This window comes from Hemitrygon akajei, chromosome 1 (assembly GCF_048418815.1).
Source record: "Hemitrygon akajei chromosome 1, sHemAka1.3, whole genome shotgun sequence".
Classification (NCBI taxonomy): domain Eukaryota; kingdom Metazoa; phylum Chordata; class Chondrichthyes; order Myliobatiformes; family Dasyatidae; genus Hemitrygon; species Hemitrygon akajei.
Window position 1 is genome coordinate 223,862,461 of NC_133124.1, and position 12,785 is coordinate 223,875,245.

The 12,785-nt window shown below is 43.3% G+C and overlaps 1 protein-coding gene across 1 annotated transcript in view; it reads left to right on the forward strand.

The window, feature by feature from the left end:
* Window positions 1-12,127: 12,127 nt before the first annotated feature.
* Window positions 12,128-12,785, forward strand: part of LOC140736168 (annexin A4-like) — a 145,194-nt gene continuing 144,536 nt past the window's right edge. Inside the window, exon 1 of the mRNA XM_073062033.1 lies at window positions 12,128-12,232. The gene's annotated coding sequence lies outside the window, so the exon portion shown is untranslated. The remainder of the gene's footprint in view (window positions 12,233-12,785) is intronic.

Genomic DNA, 12,785 nt, shown 5'->3' on the forward strand with positions numbered 1-12,785 from the left:
GTTGCATTTTCTAGGGCTGAGGGTCATCGTGCCTCTCCCTGGCCGTTCACAGATTGTGGAGGAAATTCATAAGCCTCATCCAGGGGTGTCTCGAATGAAAAGCCTTGCAACATCCTACCTCTGGTGGCCAAGAATGGATCACGATCTGGAGAACAAGGTAAAATCATGCATGCAATGTCAGACCAATCAGAACATGCCACCACCAGCTCCTTTGCACCCATGGGAGAGGCTAGTCTACCCCTGATCTAGGCTACATTTGGACTTTGCTGGCTCCTTTATGGGACAGATGTTTCTTGTAATGGTAGATGTGTATTCCAAATGGATCGAAGCTCACATCATGAGCAACATCACAGCCCCCTCAACCATTGACAAACTCAGGCAAGTGTTTGCAGTCCACGAGTTGCCCAACACTCTGGTCATTGATAATGGCCCGACGTTCACCAGTGAGCTGTTCATGCAGCAGAATGGTATTCGTCACATTCAGATGGCCCCTTTCCACCCAGCCTCAAATGGTTTGGCTAAGCGGGCTGTTCAGACAGTGAAGGAAGGCCTGAAGCGGATGACAGGGGACTCTCTTAGTACCCGGCTTTCAAGTTTCCTGTTTAAATACCCTTTGTCCTGACGAAGGGTCTCAGCCCAAAACGTCGACAGTGCTTCTTCCTATAGATGCTGCCTGGCCTGCTGTGTTCCACCAGCATTTTGTGTGTGTTGTTTGAATTTCCAGCATCTGCAGATTTCCTCGTGTTTGCTAACGATATCACTGTTTTTATTTCCCAGTTCATCTATATTTGGGGAATGTTGGATTTTAAAGGGAGAGAAGTGTTGTAATGTGAGTATTATTAAAAGTAAGTTAATACTAAATGGGTGTTGGTAACGAGAGGCAGGATCCGGGGTTGGCGGGGTTTTTACTTCCGCTCTTTTTACTCCCAATATGCATTGTATATAGTTCCTCCACCCAGGCCGCATGAGGTACCTGGAAGCCTCTGTATTGTAAATATCATTTGCCATCCCCGACAAAGATGTTCTTTTTGCCATCAAATTGTCGAGTGGTCTTTTTGTAAAGTAGAAGTTACCACAGTTTTGGTCACCGAATTACAGGAAGGATATTAATAAGGTTGAAAGAGTGCAGAGAAGGTTTACAAGGATGTTGCCAGGACTTGAGAAACTGAGTTACAGAGAAAGGTTGAATAGGTTAGGACTTTATTCCCTGGAGTGTAGAAGAATGAGGGGAGATTTGATAGAGGTATGTAAAATTATGATGGGTATAGATAGAGTGAATTCAAGCAGGCTTTTTCCACTGAGGTTAGGGGAGAAATAAACCAGAGGACATTGGTTAAGGGTGAAGGGGGAAAAGTTTAAAGGGAACATGGGGGGGGGGGCTTCTACATGCAGAGAGTGGTGGGAGTGTGGAATGAGCTGCCAGATGAAGTGGTAAATGTGGGCTCACTTTTAACATTTAGGAAAAACTTGGACAGGTACATGGATGAGAGGTGTATGGAAGGATATGTTCCAGGTGCTGGTCATTGGGACTAGGCAGAAAAATGGTTCGGCACAGCCAAGAAGGGCCAAAAGGCCTGTTTCTGTGCTGTAATGTTCTATGGTTTTATGATTCTAAGAAGACAAGAGGTCATGGGTTAAGGGTGAAAGCTGAATTACTTAAGGAGAACCTGAGGGAGATATTCTTCACTGAGAGGGTGGTGAGAGTGCAGAATGAGCTGCCAGCAGAAGTGGTGGATGCAGGTTTGATTTCAACATTTAAAAGTAATTTGGATCGGTACGTGGAATGGAGGGAAATGGAAGGCAGGTCAATGGCAGTAGGTAGATTATTGGTTCCATTTGAACAAGATAGGCCAAAGAGCCTGCTGCTTCTGTGCTGTAATATTCTATGACTCTATAAACTTGTTCAAAACCAGAATACTGGGTAAAGGTGAAGAATAAGCAGATTAGATATGATCAGAGAAGATATAAATTAATTATGCCTTCCACGTGCAACCTTGTCAAAAGCCTTAATGCTGTCCATGTAGACTACATCAAACACAATGTACCATACATCAATATTGCTTGTTGTGATCTGGAATATGTTACCAGAATAGAAGATGGAAGCAATTATCTGGACGAGTACTTGAATCTCCAAGGCAGAGAAGACTACAAGCCAACTACTCATAAATCTGATGGGTATGGATGATTTACATGGACATTGCGGGCCCAAGAGTCTTCTCTGTGTTCTATCACTTTATGAGTCTATGAGATAACTTAGAGTTTCTTTAATAGTTTGGAGATGCAGATGATGATGCAAATTCAGATGCAGATGGAGAGTATTCCATCACAAGCCTAATGGAACATAGAAACATAGAAAACCTACATCACAATACAGGCACTTCAGCCCACAAAGCTGTGCCGAACATGTCCCTACCTTAGAATTACTTAGGCTTTACCCATAGCCCTCTATTTTTCTAAGCTCCATGTAGCCATCCAGGAGTCTCTTAAAAGACCCTATCATTTCCACCTCCACCACCGCCGCCGGCAGCCCATTCCATGCACTCACCACTCTCTGCATAAAAAAACTTACCCCTGACATCTCCTCTGTACCTACTTCCAAGCACCTTAAAACTATGCCCTCTTGTGCTAGCCATTTCAGCCCTGGGGAAAAGCCTCTGACTACTCACATGATCAATGCCTCTCATCATCTTATACACCTCTATCAGGTCACCTCTCATCCTCCATCGCTCCAAGTAGAAAAGGCCAAGTTCACTCAATCTATTCTCATAAGGTATGCTCCCCAATCCAGGAAACATCCTTGTAAATCTCCTCTGTACTTGAAAGAACTTGAATAGAAAGAAATTTCACATAGATATTACGGTAAGTAATAGGAAGAGATAAAAATTTAGGTGACCAAAACAGCTTTGTTTCATTTATCTCGGGATTTTAAAAGAAGTGGTGTGATGGGAGGCAGAGTTTGGTGGAGGTGGATTTTGATAGCAACTGTCAGCAGTTGCATGTGGCCAAATAATGTCATACAGGAAACATGAAAATGTACACTCAGCAAGCCATTCGTATTTTAGTGTGGGATGCTGCGTTCAGTTTATATGCCAAGGAGCAACTTCCCAAAGCTGATACAATGTTATCCCTATTTATAGTGGAGAGCATACTTACATACGTACAGCCTCTCTAATTCCCTTTTTTCTCCCTCTCCCCTCCCCCTCCCCCTCCCTCCTCCAAAAGACAGATTGTTCCAAAGATTTATTTCTGTAAACTTTTCTAATATTTGTTTCAAAATCTCAAGAGTATTTCTGCTGACATGCAGTTTAGAGTTTTTTTAGGAATGTCTTTAATTTACCATTTTTCTGCTTCATCCATTAGAATGGGGTCATGGTGATATCACTAAACTGAGAGTGGAATTAATGATTCTGACACGGGATTTCAAATCTCTTCACAGCAGCTGCAGAATTTAAACTCATTTCATAATAAATAAATCTGGAATTAAAAAAAACTAACACATTCAGGAAAGAGACATGATGCCTTTACCTAATCTGACCTATAAGTGATCTTTTGAAGTTTAACAAGAATTAGAGAGAAACAACTAGTAAACACAAAGTACACTGCAGATGCTGGGGTCAAATCAACACATACAAACAAGCTGGAGGAACTCAGTAGGTCAGGCGGCATCCGTGGAAACCAGCAGTCAACGTTTCGGGCCGAGACCCTTCATCAGGACTGAAGAAGAAGGGGGGGCAGGGGCCCTATAAAGAAGGTGGGAGGAGGGTGGGAAGGAGAAGGCTGGTAGGTGCCAGGTGAAAAACCAATCAGAGGAAAGATCAAGGGGTGGGGGAGGGGAAGCAAGGAGGGGATAAGCAGGAAAGGTGAAGACGGAATGTAAGGGGAAAGTAGTAGAAGAAGACAGAATCTTGAAGAGGAGGCAGAGTGAAAGTCGGATGGGGGAAGGGGAAGAGAGAAACAACTATTGCCAGCACTACCAGTGATGAGTGCAACTCTTGCAAAAGAAATGAAATAGTGTAAATATTTTAAACCAGCAGCAGATTGTTAATTATTACCTGTACCTCTGCATTCTTTTTCATTTTAATATTTTCAATAATTTGACTACAGCAGACTTAGTGGTTATTGTACAGTAGAATTAAAATTGGACCTTCAGTCAGCTTATGTACAGCCTGGCATCACTGTATGGATACACAATCAATCTATGTCCATAAGCGATTGTATGTATTTATTGTGTGTTTTTTTTAAATCGGCTGTGTTTTTATGTGCTGCATTTAATACAAATTTCATTTTCCTTACACTTGTGTACAGGAAATTACATTAAACAATGTTGAATCTTGAGATTGCATCTGGCCACCAGCCACACACTTCATGCTCAATGTTACCCACATGTCTCCCCATCTGACATAATTAGTCTCCCAAGCCCTCTTTATCTCTTTGTTCAAGTCATGTCAATGCATTGCAGTTCATGACATTGCTCTTTTGACATGTAATGTCCTTGGTTGTGGCAACACAGTTGAGTCATACCTCTCTCTGACAATGCAAACATATTACACTATCTCTGAAAAACTCAGCCTCGGGGCAAATTGAAACACAGAAACATAGAAAAACCTACAGCACAATACAGGCCCTTCGGCCCACAACGTTGTGCCGTACATGTCCCTAACTCTATTTCACTAAGCTCCATGTACCTATCTAAAAGCCTCTTAAAAGATCCTATCGTATCCACCTCCACCACCGTTGCCGCTCTCTGAGTAAAAAACTTACCACTGACATCTCCTCTGTACCTACACCCCAGCAGCTTAAACCTGTGTCCTCGTGTGGCAACCATTTCAGCCCTGGGAAAAAGCCTCTGACTATCCACATGATCAATGCCTCTCATCATTTGTACACCTCTATCAGGTCACCTCTCATCCTCCTTCGCTCCAAGGAGAAAAGGCTGAGTTCACTCAACATATTCTCATAAGGCACGTTCCCCAATCCAGGCAACATCCTTGTAAATCTCCTCTGCACACTTGCTATGGCTTCCACATCCTTCCTGTAGTGAGGCGACCAGAACTGAGCACAGTACTCCAAGTGGGGTCTGACCAGGGTCCTATATAGTTGCAACATTACCTCTCGGCTCCAAAATTCAATTCCACGACTGATGAAGGCCAATACACCATATGTCTTCTTAACCACAGAGTCAACCTGTGCAGCTGCTTTGAGCGTCCTATGGACTCGGACCACAAGATCCCTCTGATCCTCCACACTGCCAAGAGTCTTACCATTAATACTATATTCTGCCATCATATTTGACCTACCAAACTGAACTACCTCACACTTATCTGGGTTGAACTCCATCTGCCACTTCCCAGCCCAGTTTTGCATCCTATCAATGTCTCGCTGTAACCTCTGACAACCCTCCACACTATCCACAACACCTCCAACCTTTGTATCATCAGCAGACTTACTAACCCATCCCTCCACTTCCTTACCCAGGTCATTTATAAAAATCATGAAGAGTGAGGGTCCCAGTACAGATCCCTGAGGCACTCCACTGGTCACTGACTTCCATGCAGAATATGACCCGTCTACAACCACTCTTTGCCTTCTGTGGGAAAGCTAGTTCTGGATCCACAAAGCAATGTCCTCTTGGATCCCATGCCTCCTTACTTTCTCAATAAGCCTTGCCTGGGGTAACTTATCAAATGCCTTGCTGAAATTCATATACACTACATCTACTGCTCTTCCTTCATCAATCTGTTTAGTCATATCCTCAAAAAATTCAATCAGGCTCATAAGGCACGACCTACCCTTGACAAAGCCATGCTGACTACTCCTAATCATATTATACCTCTCCGAATGTTCATAAATCCTGCCTCTCAGGATTTTCTACATCAACTTACCAACCACTGAGGTAAGACTCACTGGTCTATAATTTTCTGGACTAACTCTACTCCCTTTCTTGAATAAGGGAACAATATCTGTAACCCTCCAATCCTCCAGAACCTCTCCCATCCCCATTGATGATGCAAAGATCATTGCCAGAGGCTCAGCAATCTCCTCCCTCGCTTCCCACAGTAGCCTGGGGTACATTTCGCCCAGTCTCAGCAACTTATCCAACCTGATGCTTGCCAAAAGCTCCAGCACATCCTCTTTCTTAACACCTACATGCTCAAGCATTTCAGTCTGCTGCAGGTCATCACAACAATTACCAGGATCCTTTTCCATAGTGAATACTGAAATAAAGGATTCATTAAGTACCTCTGCTATTTCCTCCGGTTCCATGCGCACTTTCCCACTATCACACTTGATAGGTCCTATTCTTTCATGTCTTATCCTCTTGCTCCTCACATACTTGTTTAATGCCTTGGGGGTTTTCCTTAATTCTGCCTGCCAAGGCCTTCTCATGGCCCCTTCTGGCTCTCCTAATTTCCTTCTTAAGCTCCTTCCTAGTAGCCTTATAATCTTCTAGATCTCTAACATTACCTAGCTCTCTGAACCTTTTGTAAGCTTTTCTTTTCTTCTTGACTAGATTTATTACAGCCTTTATACACCACGGTTCCTGTACCCTACCATAACTTCCCTGTCTCATTGGAACGTATCGATACAGAACTCAACACAAATATCCCCCGAATATTTGCCTCATTTCTTCCATACTGTTCCCTGAGAACATCTGTATCCAATTTAAGCCTCCAATTTCCTGCCTGATAGCCTCATAGTTCCCCTTCCTCCAATTAAACACTTTTCTAACTTGTCTGTTCCTATCTCTCTCCAATGCTATTGTAAAGGAGATAGAATTATGATCACTATCTCCAAAATGCTTTCCCACTGAGATCTGACACCTAACCAGGCTCATTTCCCAATGCCAAATCAAGTACAGCCTCTCATCTTGTAGGCTTATCTACATACTGTGTCAAGAAACCTTCCTGAACACACCTAACGAACTCCACCCCATCTAAACCCCTTGCTACAGAGATGCCAATCGATAATAGGGAAATTAAAATCTCCCATTACGACAACTCTGTTATTATTACACCTTTCCAGGATCTGTTTCCCTATCTGCTCCTCGATATCCCTGTTACTATTGGGCGGCCTTAAAAAAAACCCAGTAAAGTTATTGACCCCTTCTTGTTCCTAACCTCCACCTACAGAGACTCTGTAGACAATCCCTCCATGGTGTCCACCTTTTCTGCAGCCGTGACACTATCTCTGATCAACAGTCCACGCCCCCACCACTTTTGTCTCCCTCCCTGTCTTTTCTGAAACATCTAAAACCCGGCACTTGAAGTAACCAATCCTGTCCCTGAGCCAACCAAGTCTCTGTTATGGTCACCACATCATATCTCCAAGTACTGATCCATGCTCTAAACTCATCCGCTTTGTTCACAACACTCCTTGCATTAAAATAGACACATCTCAAGCCTTCGGTCTGAGCGCATTCCTTCTCTATCACCTGACTGTCCTCCCTCTCCCACTGTCTACAAGCTTTCTCTATTTGTGTGCTAACCTCATCTTCCCCAGTCTCTTCAGTTCAGCTCCCGCCCCCCAACAATTCTAGATTAAATTCTCCCAGTAGCCTTAGCAAACCTCCCCGCCAGGATATTGGTCCCCCTGGGATTCAAGTGCAACCCATTCTTTTTGTATAGGTCACACCTGCCCCAAAAGGGGTCCCACTGATCCAGAAAACTGAATCCCTGCTCCCTGCTCCAATCCCTCAGCCACACATTTATCCTCAACCTCATTCTATTCCTATTCTCACTGTCACATGGCACAGGCAGTAATCCTGCGATTACTACCTTTGCGGTCCTGCTTCTCAACTTCCTTCCTAACTCCCTGTAATCTTTTTTCAGGACCTCTTCCCTTTTCCTACCTACGTCATTGGTACCAATATATACCACAACCTCTGGCTGTTCTCCTTCCCATTGCAGGATATCTTGGATGCAATCTGTAACATCCCGGACCCTGTCACCTGGGAGACAAATTCCCATCCATATTTCCTTCCTGCGTCCACAGAATCGCCTGTCTGACCCCCTAACTATAGAGTCCCTAGCACTACTTCCTTCCTCTTCCCTTCCCTACCCTTCTGAGCTACAGGGCCAGACTCTGTGCAGGAGGCACAGCCACTGCCGCTTCCCCCAGGTAGGCCGTGTGTCCCCCCCCCCCCCCCACCAACAGTACTCAAACAGGAGTACTTATTGTCAAGTGGTTCAGCCACAGGGTTACTCTCTAGTACCTGACTCTTCCCCTTCCCCCTCCTGACTATGACCCACTTGTCTGTCTCCCATGGCCCTGGTGTGACCTCCTGCCTGTAACTCCTCTCTGTCACCTCCTCACTCTCCCTGACTAGGCGAAGGTCATTGAGCTACATCTCCAGTTCCCTAACTCGGTCCCTCAGGAGATGCAGCTGGACACACCAGGTGCTGATATGGCCGTCCGGGAGGCTGGGAGACTCCAGGACCTCCCACATCTGACACCGAGCACAGAAAACTGGCCTCACACACATACTTCCTACCTTGCCTCATCCCATTACCACCTAAACCCGTTGAGACAAAGCCCTACCACTCTGCTGCCTCTCACTCCACTGCCCACTGGATACCGCGGTTTTCTTTTTAAACCTTTTGTGCTCTATTTGGCCTCATGTTGAAATACTTCACATGACAAGCTGATTATGATTCCTGAGAGTGAAAATTAAGTGCTGCATATCAGCTGCTGTTCGTGTTGGTTTTCTTATAGTTGTAGAAAAGAATTATGTGGAGGTGAGTACAACTGTTGAACAACACTCTATATCATTATCAAACTTACCCCAGGCATGTTTGAGTAACTGGCTTGCTCAGATGAAGCTAAACTTCAGTATATCCATTCAACGTAGAGAAACAAACCAAACCAAACAAAAAATACAACAATAATTAATGACCACACAGATTATTTCTAGTTTTGAAGCTCTTAAGGATTATGGCATAAGAGACTTTGGAAAAGGTACTGTCTTTCATGTGTCTTAGATTAACTAAACTAACAGTAGAAAGGTGTCACTGAGCAATTAAGATAAAAATTGTCTTTCAACTTGAATATTCACAACTTATAAACACAAAAGATTCTGCACATGCTGGAAATCCAGAGTAACGCACACAAAATGCTGGAGGAATTCAGCAGGTTGTTAGTCTTCAGTCCTGATGAAGGGTCTTGGCCCAAAATATCTACTCTTTATTGCTCTCCATATGCCTGACTTGCTGAGTTCCTCCAGCATTTGTGTGTGTTACTCACAACCTCATGTTTTTTTCTGACCAGGAAATAAGCATCCAGCAACATATCCACTACATCATTAATTATTTTCCCTTTCTCAACTCATCTGTTGAAATTCTTCATTACATTTAATTTCCCACATTACATTTATCTGCTCCAATGCACTTCTGATTTACCCGTTCATTCTTGAATTCCTTTGACACTGATGCCCACTTCCTGATTTATCCATCAGACTCTGCTCACTGACTGACACTGGCCCCCATCCAGAAATTTAAAACCTCAGTTTTAAAATTTGCAATTTCCTTTTAAATCTCTTCACAATCACAGTGTTCTGTCGGTTCAAATTACTGCAGGCACCCCCTCCAAGATATCTGACTTTTAAAGCTTTATGTTACACAATGTAAATGTTATCATTTTGCCTGCTCAAAGTAACTGCACCTTTCTGGTTCTGGTATCTTCCGTGAAAATATACAGTTCAAAATTATATAATGATGTAATTCTAAAATAAATTCAACCCTACTAGACGCTCTTCCCTCCGTAGATGATCATTTTGGCTAAGGTTGTTGGTTTGTTCATTGAACAGAAAGAAAGGGTATATGTCATTTCCTAAATCAGATGAATTGGAAAGGAGCCTCAAAGTTCAAAGTACATATATGTCACCATACACCCTGAGATTCATTTTCTCATGGGCATACTCAATAAATCCATAATAGAATCAATGAAAACCCAACTTGGGTGTTCAAAAGACGCAAATGTGCAAACACAAAAAGAAAGAAATAATAAAAACAAATAAACAGTAAATATCAAGAATATGAGATGGTCCTTGAAAATAGGTTGTGGGAACATTTCAGTGATGATGTGAAGTTACCCCCTTTGGTTCAAGAGCCTGATGGTTGAGGAGTAATATCTATTTGTGAACCTGGCTGTGTGAGTACTAAGGGTCTTGTACCTTCTTCCTGATTGCAGCAGTGAGAAGACAGCATGATCTGGGTGATGGGGGTCTCTGATGATGGATGCTGACTTCCTGCAACAATGTTTCATGTAAATATGCTCAACTGTGGAGAGGGCTTTGCTCATGATGGACAGGGCCATATCTGTTACTTTTTGCAGGATTTTCTGTTCAAGGGCATTGGTGTTTCCCTTAAACACAAAGTACACTGCAGATGCTGGGGTCAAAGCAACACGTACAACATGCTGGAGGAACTCAGCAGGTTAGGCAGCATCCGTGGAAACGAGCAGTCAACGTTTCGGGCCAAGACCCTTCGTCAGGACTGAAGAGGGAGGGGGCAGGGGCCCTATAAAGAAGGTGGGGGAGTGTGGGAAGGAGAAGGCTGGTAGGTGCCAGGTGAAAAACCAGTAAGAGGAAAGATCAAGGGGTGGGGGAGGGAAACAGGAGGGGATAGGCAGGAAAGGTGAAGAAGGAATGTAAGGGGAAAGCACTATGGGTAGTAGAAGAAGGCAGAATCATGAGAGAGGTGAAAGGCAGCTGGAGGAGGAGGAAGAGTGAAACTGGGATGGGGGAAGGGAGGGGAAGGGAATTACTGAAAGTTGGAGAATTCAATGTTTATGCCAAGGGGCTGAAGACTACCCAGAAGGTATATGAGGTGTAGTCAATGGTGTTTCCTTACCAGGCTGTGTTGTAGTCAGTCAATATACTCTCCACTGCACATCTGTAGAAGTTTGTCAACATTTTAGATATCAGTCAAATCTTCACAAACTCCTAAGGAAGTAGAGACACTGCTGCGCTTCCTTCATAATTGCACTTATGTGCTGGGCCCAGGACAGATCTTTGGAAATTATAACACTGATGCACCATCAATAACTCTGAGACGTGGGTTAAGGTAGGCTTTTATTGGCTGGAAGAAAGCACAAGCAGCAAGTAACCATCACACAACATCCTGGAGACTGAGGAAGGGTCTGTGGCTCCAATCGCCTTTATACCACGGTCTGTGGGAGGAGCCACAGAAGCAGTTGGGGGGGGGGGCGTGTCCAGACAGGTATATGTAGTTCACCACAAACACCAAGGAACTTAAAGTTGCTGACTCTCTCCACCTGGTTCAGGAACAATTATCACCCTATAACCATCAGGTTCCTGAACCGGTGTGAATAACTTCACTCACCTCAGCACTGAACTGATTCCACAACCTATAGACTCACTTCAAGGACTCAGCTATTCATGTTCTCAGTATTATTTATTTTATATGTTACTTACAATTTGCCGTAATTTGCTCATTGGTGTTTATCAGTATTTATGTATATTTTTCATAAATTTCATTGTATTTCATTATGTAAATACCTGCCAGAAAATGAATCTCAATGTAGTATATAGATGCACGCAGTTACGTAATAAACTTACACTGAAACTTCTGAACAAGGTATTCTCCAGAAGTCCATATCCTGTGTGGGGTTAGTGACCCAATGTGTAATGATGTCCTACCACCCTGACGGCTCTAAGGAATGAGGCAGCCCAAAACCTCCATAGTGCAGATTACAATTGATTAGGAATCTCAGTGGAGGAATTTCATTGAAAAACCTTCTCCCCTACCCACACCATCCTGTTAAACTGATCAACTCCTCTATTTTTATCAATAAAGAAATGCATAATGTTTTAAATTGTTTTCGGTTGATTTCTACTTCCAGTGGAATCCAGGAACATACTGTTATGCTCAGTTCCCGGACACCGCAGCATAATCGACATCTGTTGGCAATCCCACCTCACGGGACTTCTTCCCAGTACCTGGCAAATGCTCTCTTCTGAGGATAAAATAATGTTTCTGTCTGTTCTCCCCTTTTGATTCCCGCGACTTTTACACAAAATTACTTTATATAGAATAATGCATGTGTTACAATTGGTTTAAGGGACCAACGTGCGCTCAGTGTGTTTGCTGGACTTTTCCTGTCACGCACAGCTTGCTCGTTGGCTCCACGGAGATGTCCCCGCCCAGACTTTTCTTATAAAAGTAGGCAGCCATTTTCATTTAGAAATATTTACGAACATTTTACATCCTCGAAGGTAAGATTTCGCTTTTTGACTTAAAAGTTATTAAGCGGTACTGAGGTAGCACAATAAACTATTCTGCTAATTCGTGTTTAAATTTGATCGTGAAGTCTATACTGTCGATTCGGATGGGTAACTGGGTACATTTCAGTGACAAGCAGTTCTTTCAGTTTGTTTCACAGACTTATTTCAGTCACTGGCGAGTCGTGTTTGTTCTAAGTTTTTAGTCCGACTCGCATCCACTCGCTTACAGCCGGGACATGTTATCGCGTTGAATGAAGGGACCAGATCCTCCTACGGAAACAGTAGATAACTTTAGAACAAATCTGAAATATGGACGGATGTAAATATTTCTGAAAAACATCCTTATCTTTTCGGAATTTGGAATAAATGATAATTTCTTACTGGGTTAATTTAATGTTTGCTTTCCCGTTGAGGTCAGTTGACTTTATCTGTCGCCCAGGTAATGAGCTTCAGTCCCCAGACTCCCCAGAAATCGTTCATTTCCGAACGATACACGCAGGGGAACGGTGAATGAAATGTGTACAATTAAATTCGAGGATCTGAT